The sequence below is a fragment of the Pinus tabuliformis genome, chromosome 7 (genome assembly GCF_031772625.1).
Source record: "Pinus tabuliformis cultivar Carrire ecotype Pingquan chromosome 7, CPIR1, whole genome shotgun sequence".
Taxonomy (NCBI): Eukaryota; Viridiplantae; Streptophyta; class Pinopsida; order Pinales; family Pinaceae; genus Pinus; species Pinus tabuliformis.
The window spans coordinates 1,712,592,630-1,712,617,830 of record NC_142293.1 but is presented as its reverse complement, the minus strand read 5'-3'; the positions used below and the strand labels follow the sequence as shown (position 1 = coordinate 1,712,617,830).

Here is a 25,201-nt window from a genome sequence, read left to right as displayed (position 1 = left end):
TGCATGTATCATTATTGCAGGTTTGATTTCAAGTATTGTTCATTCATGCTTGATAATACATGTTTATGCATATGTGTGGATGGTTATGCATCGCTTATGCATGTTCATGTTTGCATGTGGTCAAGTGTATGGTGATGTAGTGGTGGTTGTCATACATGAGGTAGTGGTGTGTTGTTGTTGAGGTCATGCATTGATGATTAGACCCTAGCTAGAATGGTGGTTGCATGGTCATATGCCTATGTTTTATATTTCGATATGCTATCATGATTATGTTATATATGTATCATGTTGATTTGTTGATATTGCAAACAAGGTAAAATCCTCGAACTATGCTAAGGTACGTTGGTTTATTGTGATTTGGTTTAGCTGACATGATACACCTTGCAGAAAGAAATATCAAATGGCTAGCAAGATGGTTGACTACAAAGACTCTCCCTATGAATCCCAAGAGCAGTATGGTGTTGGGAACTCTTTCAATTTGGCAGTTACACTGAGAAGCTTAAAGGAAGAAATAAGGAGTTGTACGACATATAATGACATAATCATGCAAGCACAACAGAAAAATGTAGATGTAAATGCATTAATACTTCAGAGTTTGTCAGATTTGCAGCGACAGGGACCACGTCAGATCAGCTATGAGAAGGAGGATATAACTAATGGGGCATATGGTAGTTGGTCGCATCATGGTCACAGATCAAATAGAGATGACATAATTAGAGAAGACAGATTGTTGGACACTCGAGATAGGAGAGGGAATAGACACAGGTATGATTCTATTTTTGATTCAGATAGGCATCATGATCGTCATCGTCATCATCCTTACAAGAGGAGTGATAGGGGATATTTTCTGGATGAGTTTAAGAAATAAAAGCCACCAACATTTGATGTAGAGATGAAGAAACCACAAGACGTAGAGGCATGGTTGCTCGGCATGAGGAAATTCTTCAGGTTACATGACTATTCAGAGAACATGAAAATTAGAGTGGCTACATTCAATCTCAAAGGTAAAGCAAACATTTAGTGGGAAGATGTGAAGAATGTTAGATGTATTCATGAGGAATATTTTACGTGGAGTGAGTTTGAGCGGCTATTCAAGAAGAATTATTTGTCAGAAAGATACTTTGATGACAGTGCAAAGGAATTTTATGAGCTAAATATGGGATATATGACGGATGGTAAGTACACTAGTAGGTTCTTGGAGTCACCAAGGTATGTGCCTTATCTCACATAGGAAAAGGCCAAGATTCAAAGGTTCATTAGTGGGTTATAGATTGCATTTAAATATAGAATTGAATTTGATGAGCCTAGATCATTGGAAGAGGCCATTCAGAAGCTAAGGCATTCCTATGAACAATCGAAGAGAAGAACCAAGACTAAGCCAGATTGGAGAGGTAATGAAAAGGACAAAGGAAAATGGGATAGAAAAAGAGCAAGGCCTCAGGATACAAGTAACAAGGAGAATGTCGCACCACCTAAGAGGTTCAATGCATCAGACAGAGGACAGGGACATCGATCTAAGGTATAGAATAGAGATCCCTTGCACTGTTGGATTTGTGGAGGAGATCATCATAGGAGATACTATCCACAACACCAAAGTGGTAGGCCTAATATATACAGTGTGAAGGAAGCACAGACTGATGGAGATGTTGGTCAGAGTATTCCACGTATATATGCGGCATTGGATAACAAACAGGCAGAGCATTAGGCATCTATTATTGAAATGGACGGTAAGCTTTGTGATCAAGTTAGTTCTATTTTGATTGACCCTGGATCTAATTATAGCTATGTTAGTCTTGACTTGGTGGATAAGTGTGGCTTGAGAAAGGAATTGCATGTAGAATCTTAGCTAGTGCAGTTGGCTACATGTACAAAAAAGTGAGTTCATCATTGGGTAAGAGCTTGTGCATTTGAATTGAATGGTAGGCCTACCATAGCACATTTGAATGTATTATCGTCTAGTTCATACAATATGTTTTTGGGCATGGACTGGTTGTATCTTCATAAAACCAAGGTGGATTGTTATGATAAATCCATTGAGTGTGATGATGACAATGGGGAACCAAGAGTCTTACAAGGTAAGGAGAAATCTACATCAGTTAGGATGATGAAAGATATAAAAGAAAAGTGTAGCCACAGGAAAGGGTATAAGTTACTTGCAATGCACATTTTTAGTTATAAGGGTAAGGAAGTTGAGGATATAGATGTGTTGAGAAGGTACCCAGTTTTACAGCAGTTCAAGGATGTATTTCCTAAGGACATTATAGAGTTTCCACCTCATATGGAGGTAGACTTTTCTATTGATTTAGTGTCAGGGGAAGCTCTAGCATCAAAAGCACCTTACAGGATGACCACACCTGAGATGGTTGAGTTAAATTTGCAACTAAAGGAAATGTTGGACAAGGGGTACATTAGGCCAAGTGTATCACCATGGGGCGTGCCGGTATTTTTTGTGAAGAAGAAAGATGGAACACTTAGATTATACATTGACTACAGGCAGTTGAACAAAGTGACCATCAAGAACAAATATCTATTACCAAGGATTGGTGACTTGTTAAATCAGCTGAAGGGAGCAGTGGTGTTCTTGAAGATTGATCTAAGATCTAGATATCATTAGATACACATCAAAGAGGAAGACATTTACAAGACCACTTTCTAGACTAGGTACGACCATTATGAGTTTGTCGTTGTTACATTTGCCTTAACTAATGCTCCAACTACATTTATGTGTTTGATGAATAGTGTGTTGTGTCTTTATTTGGGTAAGTTTTTTATTGTGTTCATTGATGATATACTAGTATATTCTAAAAATGAGGAAGAACATGTCGAGCACTTAGTAGAAGTGTTAAGGTTGTTGAGAGAGCATCAGTTGTATGCTAATCTCATCAAGTGTAGTTTCTTTCAAACTAAGGTACACTACTTGGGGCATGTTGTCTCCAAGGAGGGCATTGTACTATATCCAAAGAAGATAAGAGCCATCATGGAGTGGGTAGATCCTAAGAATGTAGATGAGGTGAGATCTTTCATGGGTTTGGTAGGCTACTATAGGAGGTTCATCAGGAACTTCTCACAAAATTCTTATCCTATCACATCATTGCAAAGGAAAGGTAAGAAGTTTGAATGGAAAATGGAGTGTGAGGCTAGTTTTGAGTAGCTCAAGCAGTTTTTGACAAATGCACCACTGTTAAAGATTGCAGATCCTGACAAAGAGTTTATAGTATGCACAGATGCTTGCAAGAGAGGACTTGGTGGAATCCTTATGCAAGATGGATAGGTGGTATGCTATGAGTCGTGGAAATTGAACGAGCACGATCAAAACTATTCCATGCATGATCCTGAGTTGGCAGAAATTATACATGGATTGAAGATGTGGAGACACTATCTTCTGGGCAGGAGGTTCACATTGATGAGTTATCAAAGTAGTTTGTGATATCTATTTAACCAACCGAATTTGAATGGTAGGTAGGCTCGATGGTTGGCTACGATCAATGAGTTTGATTTTGAGATCAAGTATATCAAAGGTAAAGAGAACACAGTGGCAGATACTCTCAGTAGATGGGTATAGGTAAATCACTTAGCAGCCATGTTCTCCTATGGGACATATTTACTAGATAGGATCTTGCAAGAACATTACTAGGATGTCAAATATATGGATATTGTGCATAGGTTGTAGTAGAGCATAGGTACAGGTATAGGTGATGGTACAAGTACTGGTGATAGTACAAGTATAGGTACAAGTGATGGTACAAGTATAGGTGATGGTATAGGTACAGGTACAAGTGATGATGTACATGCACAAGATATGGATTATTGTCTTACGGCAGATGGATTGGTCAGGTTTTGAGACAGGATATATGTGCCAAATAGCAGTGAGCTCAAGAAGGTGATGTTGAGGGAGTTTCATGCGAAACCATATTTGGGTCACTCAGGGTATCAAAATACACTAAAAGCAGTGAAGAAATTATATTATTGGTTGAATTTGAAGAGGGATGTGGCAGAGTTTGTGGCTAGATGTTTTGATTGTCAATGAGTGAAGTAGAATGTAAGTGTTAGTGTCAGTATTTGCAGCCTTCCTCCAGTGATCAAATATTCTCTTACAAAGTGGTCTCAGAGTGTCAAGGTCAAATTTTGTCATTTTAGTAAGTCTTCAAGAAAAATTTGGTCAGTAGGCATTAGGCCTAGGGTTTGCTTTTACTCCTGTCAAAGTTGTCCAAATGTCAGTCCATGTCACCATTCAGCTGATTGTACCATCACTCAGAGGATTTTCATTATCATGTCAAGTTCCACTGGGTCATTTTACACCTTGTTCATGCTTCAGTTGCGCCTAGGTAAGGTCATTTCCCTCTCCTAGGGTTTTGAAGGCAATTTCTCTTGGACGGCCAAATAATCGGCAAAACTTGTATCCTAATGTTCATACACCTTCCCCTATCCTTAAAGTACCTTATCAAACACTTCACATCATTGAGGTCCCCCAAATTCCTCATTTTCACACAAAACCCATTTTTTGCTACAACCTGGCAATTTTCTAGGTTGGACCTGTATTTTGCCTTTTTGGACCCCTTCCCACTCAATCTCTGATATTTCACTTTCCCCTACTTCCTAACATCCCTCCCTACTTTCCAAAATTTCCTCAAGAATTTAGAAGCTCCCTATCCCCTTCATTTCGACAAATCCCTTGTTCCACACATCAGGATAGGTTTCACTCAAATGATGTTTCTGAGTGATAAAAGATGAATTTTGGAAAATAGAGAGATGTTTTTGTCCACAACATGCCAAGGAAGAAAAACCTCCTTCACTTTTTACACAGGTGTCATGATTTTGGAGAAATGTCAAAAATATAGTTGCCTCGGGAGAATTGATGCACGTCTGAAGTGACCTTGGGAAAATCAAATTTTCTCCTAGCTCAGGTGGCCAAATGACTTTTCTAATGATTCAAATGATAACTAGACACAAATATCTTTCCAATGAGCTATCATGATCTCAATTTGGAGTTGCGGAAGACATTCCAAAGTTGACTACAACATCACTCTACCTTGAGGCAGCCTCATTCTGCACATTTTGACAAGTCTTGGGAGATTTAACTTTTGATAGGGAAAATGAACTAAAATTAAAAAATTCTAATTGGGTTGAAAAGTAGACTCAAAGATCTTTCCAACGAGCTATCTTGCACCCAATTTGGACACTGGGAAGACCTCCAAAATTGGTCTTCAAGAAGGCGCGGCGCACTCAGGGTCCGCCCCTGTCACAAAGAAAAGGTGCGGTCGGGTCCGCAGGATCCATGACCATTAGGTGCGGGACAACAGGTAATGTGAAGGAAAAGTGTGGACCTAGACATTTTTGTGCACAATACAGCTAAAAATCTAGAGCTCCAAATGAGAAATGGTTTGCATTTTTGGATTCAGCATGGAAAATCACGACTATTTCTGCCCGGACAAGAAATTTGGGCAAGATCTGAGTCTCCAGGAAGTCAAAAACACCCAAAAAATGGCCTCTCTGCCCCTTTTTTGACACACAAGAAGCAGTCTTGGGAGAATGAATATTTGGAGGGGCAAATGAGCACCAAATTCAGAAATTATAGTTGGGTTAGAAAGTAGACAGGACAAGCTTTCCAAAAAGCCCACTTGGGCACATTTTGGACACCTGCAAGTGCCCCAAAACAAGCCCCAAAGTAGTGTAATGCACAGAGAAAATGGTGCAGCGCACAGAGGAAAAATTGCCAAATTTGCTTCCGTTTCACAAATTTTTGATTCGCGACTTCTCCAAGTGGGCCCGCTCATCTACACTTCGGTTTTTTGGCACCTAAGGCGGCATTTAAAGTATTTTTTCCCCAGATTGGCTTCTATCCAAGTGGCGAAGGAAGGCAAATGGTCATCCAATCCATTTGTCATATTTGTAACGCTGCACCTGTAGCTGATGGTTGGCTCCTCATCTCCATTTTGTAATGATTCGAGTAACTCCCCAACCCTTGGGCATTCTATCTCTTCCTGGCACATTCTATATATTGTATTTAAACCATTTGCAAAGGGTGGGTTAGTTTGTAACTTCTGGGAGACTATGGGAAAGAAACTTTGTTTCTTCACTGTGTATTTTTGACAGAGAATTAATGAAAGGCAGCGGCTCTGTTCATGAGATTCTTGTGGTTGTGAGTGTAGCAAATGTGTCTCTTATGTTTTCATATGTATTTCGTTATATGTCATAATTCAATTCATGTTCATTTCCAGTGAAATTTTCTGAGTGAGATTAGGTAGAATTCAATTTTATTGCTCCGCCTGTGGGAAAATTTCATGTTTAGCATTTTTCTTCTGTTGAAAAGGATTCATGTAACTATGCCCTTTTCACTTTCTTCAGCAATCTATTCATTCCGCGTTACCTCAAACTAAATTGCTACATTTTCTGCCTGCCTTGCCTCACGGAATAATTTGTGCCTTTGTATTAAATTCTCTGTTCTTTGCTGACCGTTGGTCCCATACCATCCCAGAAGCTCGGTCATTCATAAAAATTGTTTCTTGTATCCATATTCGCTTACTAGCCTAAGATCAATATTTCATTGTAAGTCATCTCAGACCGCTTTTTGCTTACCTATTCACTGAGCGTGACTTGGAAAGAGCCCTCTCTAGTTCTGGTAGGGCTAGCTACCAGACTGAGCGTGGTTTGTGGTTACCCTAATTTTTTCCTTCCTTCAGCCTAAGGCAGATTTAGATGCTAACATAGTGGCGACTCCACTGGGGAAGAAAATGGTTTGCTTGAAGATTGTTTTACCCCAGTACATATCTCAAGTTCAAGTCTGATTGTTGATGGTGAACAACGATCAGACATAAGAAGACGACTAAAATCATTCACATGGCGACTCCTTTCACTGAAGAATCCAGCAACGGTGCTTCATGGTGACTCCACTGCAGAGAGGTCAGTAGCTTTGAGATTTTCAAGATGGATCGGGTTGCAAGAAGATACGCTCCCATGAGCCGAGATCACATTCCAGGCTTTCCAAATAAGATTCCGAAAGTATATTGGTCAAGGAATTTGCCTACGTTTAAAGATGATGGTAAGAAGGACGCTGCTTTACATCTAGTTCGATTATACATGCATATTCGCAAGTTGAAGGTTGATTTTCCTGAAGATTGCTTAATGAAGATATTCATGGCCACTCTAGAAGGTGAAGCCCAATCTTGGTAAAGTTTGCCGCCTGCTTGTATTTACTGTTTAAAGGATTTTCATGCCATGTTCATTAAAAGATATAAGGACTCTTATCCATCGTTAAATCTAGTTCATGACTGTTGCAAACATGCTTCTACTTTTATTGAAAGCCTTGAAAAATACTATGAGGATGATAATTTTATGGATGATGAGATCATGGAAGCCCTGGATGAAAATCCCTTTCAGCAGCATAAAGACGATCATGAAAATTTGCAGCATGATCAAGATTGTAGTACGGTGGAAGAGGAAAGAATTTTGCATCTTGATAGTCAACAGGAATTACATGAAATGGATCAGCGGTATGAGGAATATTTATATACACCTTCACTTGAAATTAATGAAGACAATCACTATTTGAGCAAAAGGAAACAAAAGGTCTTATATGCTTTGTCTAAAGACGAGATAGGTCAAGTCTTGCACGGTTATGTTCCAGCTCAAGCTAAAGCGGATTTGCAGTGCACACATAGTCAAGAAAGTGTTGGTGAAACTTCTTCCTCTTTTGAAAAGGATGACAGTCCAGTGAACAGCTTTATAGATCAGCCGGTTGAAGAATTCCATATGGCTGAAAGTGATGAAAGAAAAAGTGTCGTTTCGGATCTGTCCATAGAAGAAGACAGCATGCAGGGAAGTCCAGTTCTACTTTCAGAATGTGATAACGTTAAGTCAACCCTTTCAGATCCAGATTCAGATTATGGTGACCAAGAAAACCTTGTACTAAGTCCCATGAAAGAGAACTCTGCTGCTAAAATCATCTGGGATGAAGAAGACAGAGTTTTGGATCCAAATGTTCTCATGTCATCAGAACACAGTCTTCATGAAGAGGTAATCCAGTCAGTTCATGAACAACAAGATGAGAATTTTATTCAAGTAAGTGAAAAAGGTTCCTTGGATGAATCGTTGGTAGATGATGGAAATGTAATGCTTGGGTTTCAAGAATCATTCGAAGTTTCTTTTCTCATGATTGATGAATGCAAAGACAATCTGGCTGTCATATCATATGAAGGTGACCTACAATACATTTAGGCTACCGAAGAGAAGAACATTCAGGATTGTCTTTCAGACTCTTCCTCATATGTTTCATGTTTTGAAGTGTTCTTTGAAGAGGAAATCCACTCATCTGCTTGTTCAGAAATTTTTGAGGACCAAGAACATACTTTTTCTGAAGTACATTATGAAGGAAGATCAGAATCAAAAGAAAAAGACATCTTGTTTCCTCAGCAGGAGGTAAATCTTCATGTTTTTCATGATCCAATGGCAAATCTGTTAAAGTCAGCAGTGAAGGTCATTATTGCAGTATTCAGTGATGAAGGAGATCATGGTCAATTATGTTTTTGGAGGCCCAATTACTAGTATCAATTGTTGACCAGAAGATCTGATCCGGAGAATCAATCAAGAAGGCATATACTTGATTGGTTACATTGAAAGACACATTACACATGATTGTACATATTGCATTAGTATGCAGGTGGCTGTCATCATGATTTGAGACCCTCGAATCTTGATGGACTGCTGCCATTGAATAAGTTTTGTCAGTTCTTGTTTTAGTTAAGGCAGTCATGAGTCATTTCCTTTTGCATTGAGTCGGTTTTTTCAGTCATGTTGGTTTCATAATTAAGTTAGTTTAAGTCAACTTTCAGTAAATAAATGATTCGAAGTCTTGTGTTCTTTGTCGAAGTAATGACTCCATAGCCCAATGGACGAAGGCACTGTCTAGCTCTTCCAGAGATCTACTGTTCTTGGCACCTCCAAGGAGCTACCATCCCCCATTGGAGCCAATGTTAGTGTTAGTATTTGCAGCCTTCCTCCAATGATCAAATATTCTCTTACAAAGTGGTCTCAGAGTGTCAAGGTCAAATTTTGTCATTTCAGTAAGTCTTCAAGCAAAATTTGGTCACTAGGCATTAGGCCTAGGGTTTGCTTTTACTCCTGTCAAAGTTTTCTAAATGTCAGTCCATGTCACTATTCAGCTGAGTGTACCATCATTCAGAGGGTTGTCATTATCATGTCCAGTTCCACTGGGTCATTTTACACCTTGTTCATGCTTCAGTTGCCCCTAGGTAAGGTCATTTCCCTCTCCTAGGGTTTTGAAGGCAATTTCTCTTGGATGACCAAATAATCGGAAAAACTTGTATCCTAATGTTCATACACCTTACCCTATCCTTAAATTACCTTATCAAACACTTCCCATCACTACGGTCCCCCAAATTCCTCATTTTCGCACAAACCCGAGTTTCTTGCTACAACCTGTCAATTTTCTAGGTTGGACCTGTGTTTTGCCTTTTTGTACCCCTTCTCCTCACTAAATCTCTAATATTTCACTTTCCCCTACTTCCTAACATCCCTCCCTACTTCCCAAAATTTCCTCAAGAATTTAGAAGCTCCCTATCCCCTTCATTTCGCTTCATTTCGACAAATCCCTTGTTCCACACATCGGGATAGGTTTCACTCAAATGATGTTTTTGAGCGATAAAAGATGCATTTGGGAAAACTAAGAGAGGGTTTTTCCACAACATGCCAAGGAAGAAAAACCTCCTTCACTTTTTACACAGGTGTCACGATTTTGGAGAAATGTCAAAAATATAGTTGCCTCGGGAGAATTGATGCACCTCTAAAGTGACTTTGGGAAAATCAAATTTTCTCCTAGCTCAGGTGGCCAAACGATAACTAAACACAAAGAGATTTCCAATGTGCTATTATTATCTCAATTTGGAGTTGAGGAAGGCGTTCAAAAGTTGACTGCAACATCACTCTACCTTGAGGCAGCTTCATTCTGCACATTTTGACCAGTCTTGGGAGATTTTATTTTTGACAGGGAAAATGAACTCAAAATTGAAAAATTCTAGTTGGGTTGGAAATACGACTCAAAGACCTTTCCAACGCGCTATCCTGCACCTAATTTGGACACCAGGAAGGCCTCCAAAATTGGTCTGCAAGAAGGCGCAGTGCACAGGCACGACGCACTCAGGGTCCGCACCTGTCACAAAAAAAAGGTGCGGTCGGGTCCGCAGGATCCATGACCATTAGGTGCGGGACCACAGGTAATGTGAAGGAAAAGTGCGGACCTAGACATTTTTGTGCACAACACAGGTTTTTTTCTCCCAGTGGCGCGGCGATAAAAATCTAGAGCTCCAAATGAGAAATGGTTTGCATTTTTGGATTCAGCATGGAAAATCACGACTACTGGTGCCTGGACAAGAAATTTGGGCAAGATCTAAGTCTCCAGGAAGTAAAAAACACCCAAAAAATGGTCTCTCTGCCCCTTTTTTGATACACAGGAAGCAGTCTTGGGAGAATGAAGATTTTGAGGGGAAAATGAGCACCAAATTCAGAAATTCCAGTTGGGTTAGAAAGTAGACATGACAGGCTTTCCAACAAGCCCACTTGGGAACATTTTGGACACCTGCAAGTGCCCCAAAACAGGCCCCAAAGTAGTGTGATGCACAGAGAAAATGGCGCGGCGCACAGAGGAAAAATTGCCAAATTTGCTTCCGTTTCGTGAATTTTTGATTCGCGACTTCTCCAAGCGGGCCCGCTCATCTACACTTCAGTTTTTTGGCACCTAAGACGGCATTTAAAGTATTTTTTCCCTAGATTGGCTTCTATCCAAGTGGCAAAGGAAGGCAAACAATCACCCAAGCCATTTTTCATGTTTGTAACACTACACCTATAACGTTACAAGGCTCTTCATCTCCATTTTGTAATGATTCGAGTAACTCCCCAACCCTTGGGAGCTCTATCTCTTCATGGCACATTCTATATATTGTATGTAAACCATTTGCAAAGGTTGGGTTAGTTTGTAACTTCTGGGAGACTGTGGGAAAGAAACTTTGTTTCTTCACTGTGTATTTTTGACAGAGAATTAATGAAAGGCAGTGGCTCTGTTTCATGAGATTCTTGTGGTTGTGAGTGTAGCAAATGTGTCTCTTATGTTTTCATATGTATTTCGTTATGTTTCATAATTCAATTCATGTTCATTTCTGGTGAAATTTTCTGAGTGAGATTAGGTAGAATTCAATTTTATTGCTCTGCCTGTGGGAAAATTTCATGTTCAGCGTTTTTCTTCTGTTGAAAAGGGTTCATGTAACTATGCCCTTTTCACTTTCTTCAGCAATCTATTCATTCCGCATTACCTCAAACTAAATTGCTACATTTTCCGCCTGCCTTGCCTCACAGAATAATCTATGCCTTTGTATTAAATTCTCTATTCTTTGCTGACCGTTGGTCCCATACCATCCTAGAAGCTCGGTCATTCATAAAAAAAATTTCTTGTATCCATATTCACTTACTAGCCTAAGATCAATATTTCATTGTAAGTCATCTCAGACCGTCTTTTGCTTACCTATTCACTGAGCGTGACTCGGAGAGAGCCCTCTCCTGTTCTGGTAGGGCTAGCTACCAAACTGAGTGTGGTTTGTGAAAACCCCAATTTTTGCCTTCCTTCAGCCTAAGACAGATTTAGGTGCTAACAGTAAGCATCCAAGCACACTGCTACATCTGATTGCGATTCTAGAATGGAAATGGGAGGTAATTTCCATGGAATTCATCATAGGGTTGCCAAAGCTAATGAGACAGCATGATTCCATCATGGTTATTGTGGATAGGTTGTCAAAGGTTGCACACTTCATTCTGGTTAAGTCTACATTCTCAGCTAGCGATGTAGCACAGGTATTCATCAAAGATGTGGCTAGATTGCATGGTGTTCCAAATAATATTGTGTCTGACAGGGATGTGAAATTAATTTCCAAGTTTTGGAAGGAATTGTTTGCAAGTTTGGGCACAGAGTTGGCCTTCATTATGCCTTATCATCCACATATAGATGGAAACACAGAGAGGGTCAATAGGATATTGGAGGAAATGTTGAGGATGTACGTGATGCATCAGCAATAGAAGTGGGAAGAGTATCTCCCCTTGGTAGAGTTCGCGTACAACAATGGGTATCAGGAATCATTGAGAATGAGTCCTTTTGAGACATTATATGGGTGGAGTTGTAACGCTCCCATCAATTGGAGTGATCTGGTTAGTATGGTGTTGATTGGAATAGATATGTTGGTAGACATGGAATAGGAAATGCAGGTTATAAAGAGGAATATTAAGGAAACATATGATAGATAGAAGAGTTATGCAAATCAGAACAGGTTGTTCAAGGAGTTCCAGGTTGGGGAATAGGTATACATGTGCAGCAAACCGAAGAAGAGCTCCTTGCAAATTGTATCATGTTCAAAGCTAGCACCACGGTTTTGTGGACCCTTCAGTATCATTGAGATGATTGGGCCAATAGCCTATCGACTTACACCACCTCCGACAGTGACAGTCAATGATTGTTAGGTCCCTATAATACTAGTGTATTCCATTATTATTATTATTATTGTAGCCCCTTATTATTACTGTTTTTCCCATGTTGTCCCCATATTTTTATTATTGTGCCCCATAGAAGCCCACTATTGTTGTTTTTGTGCCCTTACATTATTATTGTTATGTCGACTCTGATTATATTGTGACCCCTTAGACTCCTATTTATAGAAAGAATGTCTTGTCATTTTTATCATCCAATAATTGTTCATTTTTGTAATGTAAAGTTGGTTTCCCCCACGAAGAGGCTACTTTTGAAATCGTTGATCTATCTCTTTCTTCTATTTTGTGAGTTGGTTGCATAACAATTGGTATCACAGGTTTGGATTCTAGCATTTCGTTGTTGTAAACAGGAAATCGTGGAATTTTTGATATACCATGTCTTCCACGAAGCTTCAGAATATAAAATTAAAACCCATTTGAGCCAAAATTGTGATGAACCTCGTGACCAAATGTTCGATCTTGTCTCTCTATATTTTTGGAGATATGAACTGGAGAATTTAGGGTTTTTTCAAGCTCCCAAATTCAATCTCAAACAGGTCACCTTGGGTAAATTATCATAACTTTCTCTATGAGCATCAGATTCAAATTTCATAAAAAGGGACAGAAAGAGGATGGAATCATGTTTGTTGGATATTGTTTTCAGAGCCGAAGGTCAAAACAGTGACACATGGCATGTCATACAAGTTCTCTCTATTGAACCAATTTATAATTAGGTCATCACAGGAGATTGGGCATAACGCTTTCTTGCAAAATCCAATCGTGATCCGACTTACTGAGTTAGAAAGAGGACTCAAAGGGTTATTATAGGCAAAAATTTCATAACTTGGAGATCCGAAATTAGAGAGTTACAGTCATTTCAAGATTGAGCTCATAGAAAGTAGAAAAAAAAGTGTGTAGTGTTTGTTTAAAATTTTGCATAAGCTTTGTTTGAGAAAGTAGTTTGAAGTGATTCAAAGGGAATTTTGAAGCATAATTATCATTCATTGATGACCCAAAGAAAGAAAATGGAAACACCTAGTACGCAACCTGAAATCTCTACTATGACACATGAAGAAAAGGAAGAAATGCAACATGATATATCAAAATTACGAGACCAAGTGCAACAAATGTCGCTTTCACAAAAAGTAACTGAAGCTAAGATGGATGGTTTAGAGAAAGGAATGGAAGCTAATATGGATGGAATGGAAGCTAATATGGATGGTATAGAAGAAAAACTTAAAGAAAACATGGAAGATTTCAATATAGATTTGACAAAGTTTCTACAAGAAATGCTTACTAATGGAAAAAGGGTAGTAAAGGAAACTCATGATGAGAACAAAAGAAATGTTAGTCATGATTTCATAGAGTATAACATTGGATTGAAGACCCATCATGTTCCAAATATCGATATGAGGAATTTTGATGGAAAGTGTTAGTGTCAGTCTTTCCAGCCTTCCTACAGTGATCAAATGTGCTCTTTCAAAGTGATTTTAAAGTGTCAAGGTCAAATTTTGTCATTTCAAAGAGTTTTCAAGCAAAATTTGGTCACTAGCCATTAGGTCTAGGGTTTGCCCAAATGTCAGTCTATGTCATCATTCAGCTAAGTCTATCATCATTCAGAGTGTTGTCATCATCATGTCAGTGTCTAATGAGTCATTTTACACCTTGTTCATTCTTCATGTTGCGCCCAGGCAAGGTCATTTCCCTCTCCTAGGGTTTTGAAAGCAGTTTCTCTTGGGCGGACAAATCATCGGCAAAACTTGTTTCCTGATGTTCATACACCTTCCCCTATCCTTAATGTACCTTATCAAACACTTCCCAACACTCAGATCCCCCAAATTCCTCATTTTTGCACAAACCCTAGTTTCTAGCTACAACCTGGCAATTTTCTAGGTTGGGCCTGTGTTTCGCCCTTTTGGACCCCTTCCGCTCACTCAATCTCTGAGATTCCACTTTCCCTTGCTTCCTAACATCCCTCCCTACTTCCAAAAATTTCCCCAAGAATTTAGAAGCCCCCTATCCCCTTCATTTCGCTCCATTTCGACAAAATCCCTTGTTTCACACATCGGGACAAGTATCACTCAAAAGCTATTTCTGAGCAATCAAAGATGAATTTTGCAAAACTGAGAGAGGTTTTGTCCACAACATGCCACGGAAGAAAAACCTCTTTCACTTTTTACACAGGTGTCATGGTTTGAGAGAAATGTCAAAAATACCGGCGAGAACGAAGGTGCTCCAAGGACGGTTGGCCAAAGCACAAAAACGAAGGAAAACGCTCGATCCACTCCAAATTTTGGCCAAAGCCTCTTTGACTGAGCATGGTACTTGATTGGGGACTCCCAGCCCAAATTTCAAGAAATTTGAAGAAAATTTTGTCATTTGTGAATTTTTTGTGTAATTTACAGGTTTTGGCCGTGGAATGGTCTCACCCCGGGTGAGACCATTCTGGAGGATTGCTCGGAATTTTGAAAACTTGGCATTTTTGGAAAGGGCATGCAAAGAGAAAAATTACCAATACTTGGGAGAAGCCTGATTTTGAGATTTGAACCTCCAAAAGCTCAAAATACATCAAAAAAATGACTTTCTGCCCACTTTTTGAGTTGCAGAAAGTGACCTTGGGAGAAATGGTTTTTGAGGGGGCAAAACAACTCCAAATTCAGAAATTCCACTTGGGATGGAAAGTAGACAGACCAAGCTTTCCAATGAGCCATCTTGCACCTGATTTGGATCAGTGGAACCCACTCAAAAGTAGCTGCAAAGGGGCGCGACCATTTGAACAGGGGGCGCGACCATTCGAGCCAGCTTTGCCAGAATTGACCTTTTTTGTCAAAAAACACTGTTTTGACTATGGTTGACCATTTTTACTTGTAGATGATGGATAAATGTAATATTTTCATGGCACTTTGATAGATTTTATCTCTCTTTACCCTTCTAGAAGCTTCCATGATGTAAAAAGTGAAAAATTAATGCATGGATGAGTTAGCTAAGTAATAGAGGCAAGTTGTTTGGCTGCCTATTTTCTAGTTCTTAGTTTAGAATTAGTTCAAACTGCTCCTAGGAAGCTGAGCTCGACCCCTAGAGGTGGGGAAAGGAGTTAGATGGTCTAGATGGTCTATATTATGCTCTCTCCTTCTCATTTTCATGGTTGGACTCTTGTGGGAGAAAGCATTATTGTGTATTGTACATCTACTTCTGCAATTTAAGGAAAGGAAGGCCAGGGTTTTGCAGACTTCATTGTGGATTCTTGTGGATCATTGTGTTGATGGTGTGTCTTCTAATTGTTACTGTAAGTTTGTTTATGTGTTACATCTCTCTTTCTTTGCTGCTAATTGAACAAGATGAAGTGATAAAGTTTGAATTCATGCATGCCATGCTCAGCTTTTAATTCTGTTCAATATCTATGTTTTCCACTGTTTAAAGAGGATTCAAAGTCCTTTTTTGCCCTCTTTAACCTCCTTTCTTTCTTCCCTGATCACTCATCCAAGCCAAAGGCATCAGCACAAGTTCCTACCTTGCCCCAAAGATCCCCCTGCAAAAACTGTGCTAAATCCCCGCACCCTAAATTGCACTCCCTCCAATTGCCACCAAAAAACCAAAAATCTTTAAATCAACCCCCCTTTATCAATTTACTAGCCTAATATCTTTGATCCTAATTGGTCAGCCTAATTATATTATAAGATCTATCAAATCTGACCCGAGAGAGCCTTCTCATACCTCGTAGGGCTAGCTACGAGGTGAAATGGTTTGATGTAGCCTTGAGAGTTTGTCTATCTCAGCCTAGGTGAATTCCAAGCGCTAACATATTGGCGACCATACTGGGGAGAACAAACTTGTTTGTGTGTTGATGTGTTTGTTTCATAAGTCTTAGACGGAGCCTGAAGTTACGCCAGAAGCCTTCGAAAACGCTCTTGTTTTACATCAGCGTAAGTAGATAAACGCTGCTTCAGTCAATCTCCGTGAGCTTGTGAATACAGCACTTCATTTGAATTTTACCCCAGTACATGTATCAAGTTCGGATCTGATTGTTGATGGTGAACAACGATCAGACACTGACAAGGCTGAAATCATTCACTTGGCGACTCTAAAACATTTTCGAGATCAGATCTAAAGACTCCACTGGAGGATGATCCCGACCAGCAGAAACATGAAAGGAGAATATGGCAAGATCAGGTATTCAAGTTGGAATTTCATCCAAGATATTTTATTCCTTGTCGTAAATTATTTCTTCTCTTTTCCCACGAATGTCAAGAAGGCTTTGCAAAGTATATTGTATTTGAGAAGAGATCCTCGACCTACAGTTAATTCTTTTCCTTCGAAGATTGTGAGTACTAAAGATTTGCATACCTTTGAGCTTGATCAAGACCTTTTTTCCGAATTTTGTGATGGCCATCTTCAAGTTGATGAGCCTCAAGTGACCAAAACTAATTCCATACCTGCTGTACATACCCCTATACCTTGTAAAATTCCAGATCGGTATAAACCTCTTGTTTTACCTTCTTTTCTTCATGCTTTCCCCAAAAGCTATGATCTATACTTGCCGATGTTTGATGGTGAATGTAAGAATGTCAACGCTGAACAACATGTCCAGAATTTTGAGAATTTTCTAGATCTTTTTGAAGTTGATGAAGAAGATGTTAGTATAAGGCTTTTTGCTCTTTCTTTGCAAGCCAAAGTGAAGAGTTGGTTCAAAGCCCTGCCTGATGCGAGCATCTCAGATTTCCAGCAGTTCGTCAAAGTTTTTCTCGATAGGTGGATGATTGGGCGAAACCTTTTCTTGATTGTAGAAGAGTATAACCAGCTCAAAAGATTGCCAGGGGAGACAGTACAACAGTTTTCAGCGAGATTTAACCAAGTTTATTATTCAATCCCAGTTGATATAAGGCCTACTCCTAGATCTGCTCTCTTGCACTATCCGGGTGCCTTTGATCCGAAGATGGAGTTTCAGTTGAGAGAAAGGGATATTGCAACACTTCACGAGATGCAAAACAGTGCAGTGAATGTAGAGGCGCATCTGCTGATCCGACGGGCAAGGATGAAGGAAGAAGAGATGAAAAACATAGATCCGGCCGAATCAACATCTTTAGAGGTAAAGCTTGATATTTTGGTAAGTGCAGTAGAAAAGATGATGGACAAGATCAACACAAGGAATGATTATGATGTTCAAGCTCATGGCTCGCTGATTGAAGAAGAACAAGTTACTGATCCAAAACATTTTGTTTCTTACCCTAGTTGTCGTAGTGATTGTTTTATAGATCATTGTGAAGAAGAGAGAGCTGTTGATATGATGTGTATGTTTGATGATGATTTGCCTCATTATGATCAGTATGATGATGATTATGTTCTCCAAACAGAAGCTAATCTTACAGACAAATCAACAGCTAGTTTGTGGGAGGAAAAGGTTCATTTTCAGCAGCTTGAATACAATGTTCAACCATCACATATCAGCTATGACATTGATGAAGAGAGTGCAGCAAATTTTGAAGTAAGTGAAGGATCTTTGCCTTTTTGTTTTGATTCATGTCAGTTCATTAGAGACAACTTCCATGCAATCACAAATCCGTTGTTGACTAGTCTTGATTTGGATCCTCTTGAGCACGATGAAAACTTTGTTCAAGACTCCTCATATTCAGATTTGCAACCCCCGAAAGCCATTGATTGTCAAATTGCAGCTGATTTAATGATTCAAGGTGACTCCGTGCCATTCTGTTTTGAATCATTTCAGTTTTTGAAGGGTCGATTGCATAGTACATCTTCAAATGAAAAGCCTATAACAAATCAACAATCACTCAGTTTTAATGTTGAGGATGAAGGTCAGATTATAGATGAAGTTGTGGAAGATGAAATACATGATGTGATGATGCAGGAAGATTCTTTACCCTTTTGTTTCGAAGCATTTCAGTTTATAAGGCAGAATTTTCATATTATCTCTAAAGAACAAGATGAGCAACATGTAGGAAATTAGGTAGTCACATTGGAACTAATAGAAAATGGGTTGCAGCAGTCTTTTCAAGTTTTTCATGATCCAATAGCTGATGTTTTGGATGAGTTTTGCAGTCAAAGTCTTTCTCCATTTACTATGTGTGAGCTTGAAAAATGTGTTGATATGAATTTGATCCGGCAGCCAATTTCTTCGTCATTTTCAGCAGGGGTCTCGTCACAAGGCTCAAATCAAAGTTTGCATGCATGGTATGAGGGAAAGAGAAGTAATCCATTGGATGAGCTAAGTTCCAGTGAGCTTGAATTTCAAGATCCTTATGCAGTGTTTTTGGAGGCGGATAGAGAGTTCATATCATTCAACGGATCTGTTTCTAAGTTGCCATCAGAGTTGCCTTTCAGTAGTTCTCTCTTGTTGTTCATTAACGAACACTTGTGGAGAATTCGAACAGCAGACGGAATACTTACTTGGTTGCATTGGTTGTTTCATTTCACTTAATCAGGTGATGAATGAAACTGTTAGAGTAGGTTGTGATGAATAAGCTCCACTTTGAGCATCATTTTCAGTTTGTCGGTTGTGTTTAAGTATCTAGTCAGTTTTTAGTTGAGTCATGAGTCCTTTATGAGTCAATTTTTAGTCTTGTTGTTAAGTTAGTTTGTGTCAGTTTTCAGTCATGCACTTCAGCTTGAGTTTTTGACTCCATTGCCCAATGAATAAGGCACTGGTCTGCTCTCCCAAGAGGTCTGAGGTTCTTGGCATCTCCAAGGAGCTACCATCCCCATTGGAGCCAATGTTAGTGTCAGTCTTTCCAACCTTCCTACAGTGATCAAATGTGCTCTTTCAAAGTGATTTTAAAGTGTCAAGGTCAAATTTTGTCATTTCAAAGAGTTTTCAAGCAAAATTTGGTCACTAGCCATTAGGTCTAGGGTTTGCCCAAATGTCAGTCTATGTCATCATTCAGCTAAGTCTATCATCATTCAGAGTGTTTTCATCATCATGTCAGTGTCTAATGAGTCATTTTACACCTTGTTCATGCTTCATGTTGCGCCCAGGCAAGGTCATTTCCCTCTCCTAGGGTTTTGAAAGCAGTTTCTCTTGGGCGGACAAATCATCGGCAAAACTTGTTTCCTGATGTTCATACACCTTCCCCTATCCTTAATGTACCTTATCAAACACTTCCCAACACTCAGATCCCCCAAATTCCTCACTTTTGCACAAACCCTAGTTTCTAGCTACAACCTGGCAATTTTCTAGGTTGGGCCTGTGTTTCACCCTTTTGGACCCCTTCCGCTCACTCAATCTCTGAGATTCCACTTTCCCTTGCTTCCTAACATCCCTCCCTACTTCCAAAAATTTCCCCAAGAATTTAGAAGCCCCCTATCCCCTTCATTTCGCTCCATTTCGACAAAATCCCTTGTTTCACACGTCGGGACAAGTATCACTCAAAAGCTGTTTCTGAGCAATCAAAGATGAATTTTGCAAAACTGAGAGAGGTTTTTGTCCACAACATGCCAAGGAAGAAAAACCTCTTTCACTTTTTACACAGGTGTCATGGTTTGAGAGAAATGTCAAAACTACCGGCGAGAACGAAGGTGCTCCAAGGACGGTTGGCCAAAGCACAAAAACGAAGGAAAACGCTCGATCCACTCCAAATTTTGGCCAAAGCCTCTTTGAATGAGCATGGTACTTGATTGGGGACTCCCAGCCCAAATTTCAAGAAATTTGAAGAAAATTTTGTCATTTGTGAATTTTTTGTGTAATTTACAGGTTTTGGCCGTGGAATGGTCTCACCCCGGGTGAGACCATTCTGGAGGATTGCTCAGAATTTTGAAAACTTGGCATTTTTGGAAAGGGCATGCAAAGAGAAAAATTACCAATACTTGGGAGAAGCCTGATTTTGAGATTTGAACCTCCAAAAGCTCAAAATACATCAAAAAAATGACTTTCTGCCCACTTTTTGAGTTGCAGAAAGTGACCTTGGGAGAAATGGTTTTTGAGGGGGCAAAACAACTCCAAATTCAGAAATTACACTTGGGATGGAAAGTAGACAGACCAAGCTTTCCAATGAGCCATCTTGCACCGGATTTGGATCAGTGGAACCCACTCAAAAGTAGCTGCAAAGGGGCGCGACCATTTGAACAGGGGGCGCGACCATTCGAGCCAGCTTTGCCAGAATTGACCTTTTTTGTCAAAAAACACTGTTTTGACTATGGTTGACCATTTTTACTTGTAGATGATGGATAAATGTAATATTTTCATGGCACTTTGATAGATTTTATCTCTCTTTACCCTTCTAGAAGCTTCCATGATGTAAAAAGTGAAAAATTAATGCATGGATGAGTTAGCTAAGTAATACAGGCAAGTTGTTTGGCTGCCTATTTTCTAGTTCTTAGTTTAGAATTAGTTCAAACTGCTCCTAGGAAGCTGAGCTCGACCCCTAGAGGTGGGGAAAGGAGTTAGATGGTCTAGATGGTCTATATTATGCTCTCTCCTTCTCATTTTCATGGTTGGACTCTTGTGGGAGAAAGCATTATTGTGTATTGTACATCTACTTCTGCAATTTAAGGAAAGGAAGGCCAGGGTTTTGCAGACTTCATTGTGGATTCTTGTGGATCATTGTGTTGATGGTGTGTCTTCTAATTGTTACTGTAAGTTTGTTTATGTGTTACATCTCTCTTTCTTTGCTGCTAATTGAACAAGATGAAGTGATAAAGTTTGAATTCATGCATGCCATGCTCAGCTTTTAATTCTGTTCAATATCTATGTTTTCCACTGTCTAAAGAGGATTCAAAGTCCTTGTTTGCCCTCTTTAACCTCCTTTCTTTCTTCCCTGATCACTCATCCAAGCCAAAGGCATCAGCACAAGTTCCTACCTTGCCCCAAAGATCCCCCTGCAAAAACTGTGCTAAATCCCCGCACCCTAAATTGCACTCCCTCCAATTGCCACCAAAAAACCAAAAATCTTTAAATCAACCCCCCTTTATCAATTTACTAGCCTAATATCTTTGATCCTAATTGGTCAGCCTAATTATATTATAAGATCTATCAAATCTGACCCGAGAGAGCCTTCTCATACCTCGTAGGGCTAGCTACGAGGTGAAATGGTTTGATGTAGCCTTGAGAGTTTGTCTATCTCAGCCTAGGTGAATTCCAAGCGCTAACAGAAAGGATCCCATAACATGGATACTATAGATGGAGCAATATTTTGATCTCCATAATGTGCAAAACACACAAAAGGTACGCATTGAAACTTTATATTTGGAACCCAATCAATTTGTATAGTATCGATGACTTTGTTCTCGTAAAAAAATTGTCACTTGGGCAATTTTTATGAAAGAAATGATAGCACATTATGAAGATACAAAAAGAAACACTTTTTTTAGCCAATTGATTGATCTCACACAAAGGGGTTCAATGGTGGAGCACATTGAAGACTTCCAAAAATTGAATATAAGGGTAAAAGATATTCCAGAGGAGCATAGGATTGATGTGTTCATAGGGACTTTAAAGGATAACATCCAACATGAGTTTCTCCTTTGCGAACCTGATTCATTGGAGAAGGCATTCAGGTTGGCAAGAAAAATTCTAAGATTCAAGCAGTGGAAGATCACATCGAGCATCAACAAAGAGTTCTCCAAGTCTTAAAGGATAACCTCACTTTGGTGCAAAATGGAATGAAACAACAAGAAAATCAACATCGCGACAAAAGAAGTTTTCATGTAGGTGACTGCATATTTCTATGACTACAACCATACGAACAAATGTCCCCCAAGCAAGCTAAGAAGGATAATAAATTATCACCAAAGTATTATGGTTCGTACAAGGTGTTGCGAAATATTGGTACTATGGCATACAAATTGGAACTTCCTGCATCTTCTCGAGTGCATCTAGTTTTCCATGTTTCATGCTTAAAGAAGGTTATAGGTGACAAGTTCCCAGTTCAAACAATATTTCTAGAACTTGAGAGGAAGGAAAAATCATATTGGAACCTGAAGTGGTCACAGAAACAAGAACTCGAAAGCTACGAAATCAATCAATTTCATAGTATCTCTTCAAGTGGAGGAACTTACCTGCTGAAGATTCCACATGGGAGGATGAGAATTTTATACAAAAGCATCCATAACTACTCAAGCATTGAGGACAACAATTTTTTGAAGGAGAGGGGCATGTTAGGTCCCTATAATACTAGTGTATTCCCTTATTATTATTGTTATTGTAGCCCCTTATTATTATTGGTGTGCCCATGTTGTCCCATATTATTATTATTGTGCCCCATAGAAGCCCACTATTGTTATTGTTGTGCCCTTACATTATTATTGTTACGTCGGCTCTGATTATATTGTGACCCCTTAGACTCCTATATATAGAAAGGATGTCTTGTCATTTGTATCATCCAAGAATTGTCCATTTGTGTAATGTAAAGGAGTTTTCCCCCTTGAAGAGGCTACTTTTGAAGTCATTGGTCTATCTCTTTCTTCTATTTTGTGAGCTGGATGAATAACAATGATGTATTCCATGTATCTTTGCTTAGGAAGTATGTTAAGGATGTTTATCATGTGATTGACTAGTATGTATTGCAGGTGGAACTAGATGGATAATTCCAGTCGAAGCCTCAGTGTATATTGCAGAAAAAGGTTCTCATGCTCTGGGACCGATAAATTGAGCAAGTATCGAAGCATTTGATCCACTATCTCCCATGTAGCTTCATCGGGCTATGTATCCTTCCTTATTTTCCAGTTGAGGCAAAGAAGTTTTGGCTTGGTGTTTTGGTATATTCTTTGGTATATGCTTTGGTATATGTTTTAATGATGTTGGTTTATGTACATATGTATGTGGATGTAAATACCACCACGGGTTGTGTTATAAAGCTCCACTATGTGGTATGTTGTTATGATGTCATGTTATTATGTTGTTATGTTGGTTTTCTTTCAGTAGGGTGATCATTGTAAATATTGCATCAAGCTAAGTTATAAATCTCCATCGGTAGTATATATTTTTCTTACAGTGTTTTTGTGGTGATAGGTGTTGTTAAACATCGAGGATGGTGTTCCCCCAAGGGGGAAGGCTCTGTGACAACACCAGTGAAAATTCCATGTAATAAAAGTAAATAAAGGAAAAATAATAACCACAGATGATGGGACACTTATTCCAAGCTGAATGTTGGGAAACATCCTAGTGATGGGGATCACTTATGATTGTTTATGGCTAAGGAAATTGACAAAGGCAATGGCTAAGGCTTTGGAAAGGCAAAATGGAATTTTTGGCACAATCATTTATGAAAATAATGGAAATTAGGAGAAAAGGGAGGTGAAAGGTCACATGTTGCATGTGAGGAGGAAAATGAAGAAAATAGATGCCTCATTCATAAAAAGGCTTCTAAGGATTAGTTGGTAACTTTTTTTTAGTTCAGTTTTGGTGCTCTCTTATTATTCTCTCTCTCTCTCTCATACTCTTGGAGACTTAGAGTTTTCTTGAAGTACTCTTGGTGGGTGTGGCATACTTGGATTCTTGGAGCAAGAAGAAAAAGGCAGGGCAAGAAAGCGCAAGAATGCATCGGGATCGGCAGCTACATTAGATTTTCTTACAGGTACCAAGTTGCATGTATGTTTCCTTCACTAGTTTGGCATGCATGGAACATGCATGTGATTTCTTGGTTGTCTATCATTGACATAGAGGATTGCATAGATTGATAGTGGACTACCTAGCCTTGCCATTTCCTAGATAGCCATAGTGATTGTGGGTTTACTTTCATTGTTTCTTTTTGGTCGGTTCTCATGTTTTCTTACCTTGAGTTGAGTTAGTAGTTCCTGGAGCCTTGGTTGGAAAAATGTTCTGGAGCCCTATAACAGCTTGGGTTGAGTTACTAGTCCCATAGCCTTGGTTGGAAAAATGCTTTGGAGCCCTTAGTGGGTTGAGTTACTAGTCCTGGAGCCTTGGCTGGACAAACGCTTTGGAGCCTAATGGAAGTTGTGGGTTGAGTTACTAGTCTTGGATCCTTGGCTGGAACAAACTCTTTGGAGCCCTGGATGGCTAGGATAGGGACCTATCTGATAATGGTTTTGTGATGTCCAACTGTGAGGTGGAATCATTATTTGATAGGCTGAGGTGGATGTCCTCTAGAAGCCTTGGATGGTTTTTCATTGATGTGTTCTATGAGATCCCACATTCATGCTTGGAATATCGTACAAGGGTGAATGGCCAAAGAGATATTTGTCTCGGCCATTCTACAGTCAGGTGGAATGTGGAAGTCTAATCCTGGTTTGGATTTTGCATCATTAATGAAAGGTTATTTCTCCTAGTATTTCTATGACTATTATGGCGGATTATATGTGGTGTATATGGTTGTGGTTTCGTTGATATTTTTGTCCCTATTATGTTGGTTATGAATATATTTTATGAAAACAGCCATGTGTGGCTCTCATCATGTTTTCACTTGTAATTGAATTATCAATGTATCTATGACCTAATGGATGGAATGGAAGTTGATTCATTAAGGCATCAATGGTTATTAGTGATTCTCAGCTAAGTATGAGACCCCTATGATGAGAACTATTAATTACACCTGTAGATTACACATTTCCAATATGTTTGACGAAATACTTGTCATGACTAGTATGGGTCTAGTTAAGCTCTTGAACAAGTATTTCCTTTAATACTTCATTTCCATGTTACTTTACTGATCTAAAGAGATGGTTCAATTCTGGGCAATGACTTCGGCTATAGGCCTAGAAAAGTGACCCAAAT

General features: G+C 39.3%; 1 protein-coding gene across 1 annotated transcript in view; it reads left to right on the top strand.

Annotated features, from left to right (window-relative positions):
• Positions 1 to 25,201, top strand: part of LOC149255174 (uncharacterized) — a 150,873-nt gene that overhangs the window by 75,125 nt on the left and 50,547 nt on the right. The gene's annotated exons all lie outside the window — the stretch shown is intronic.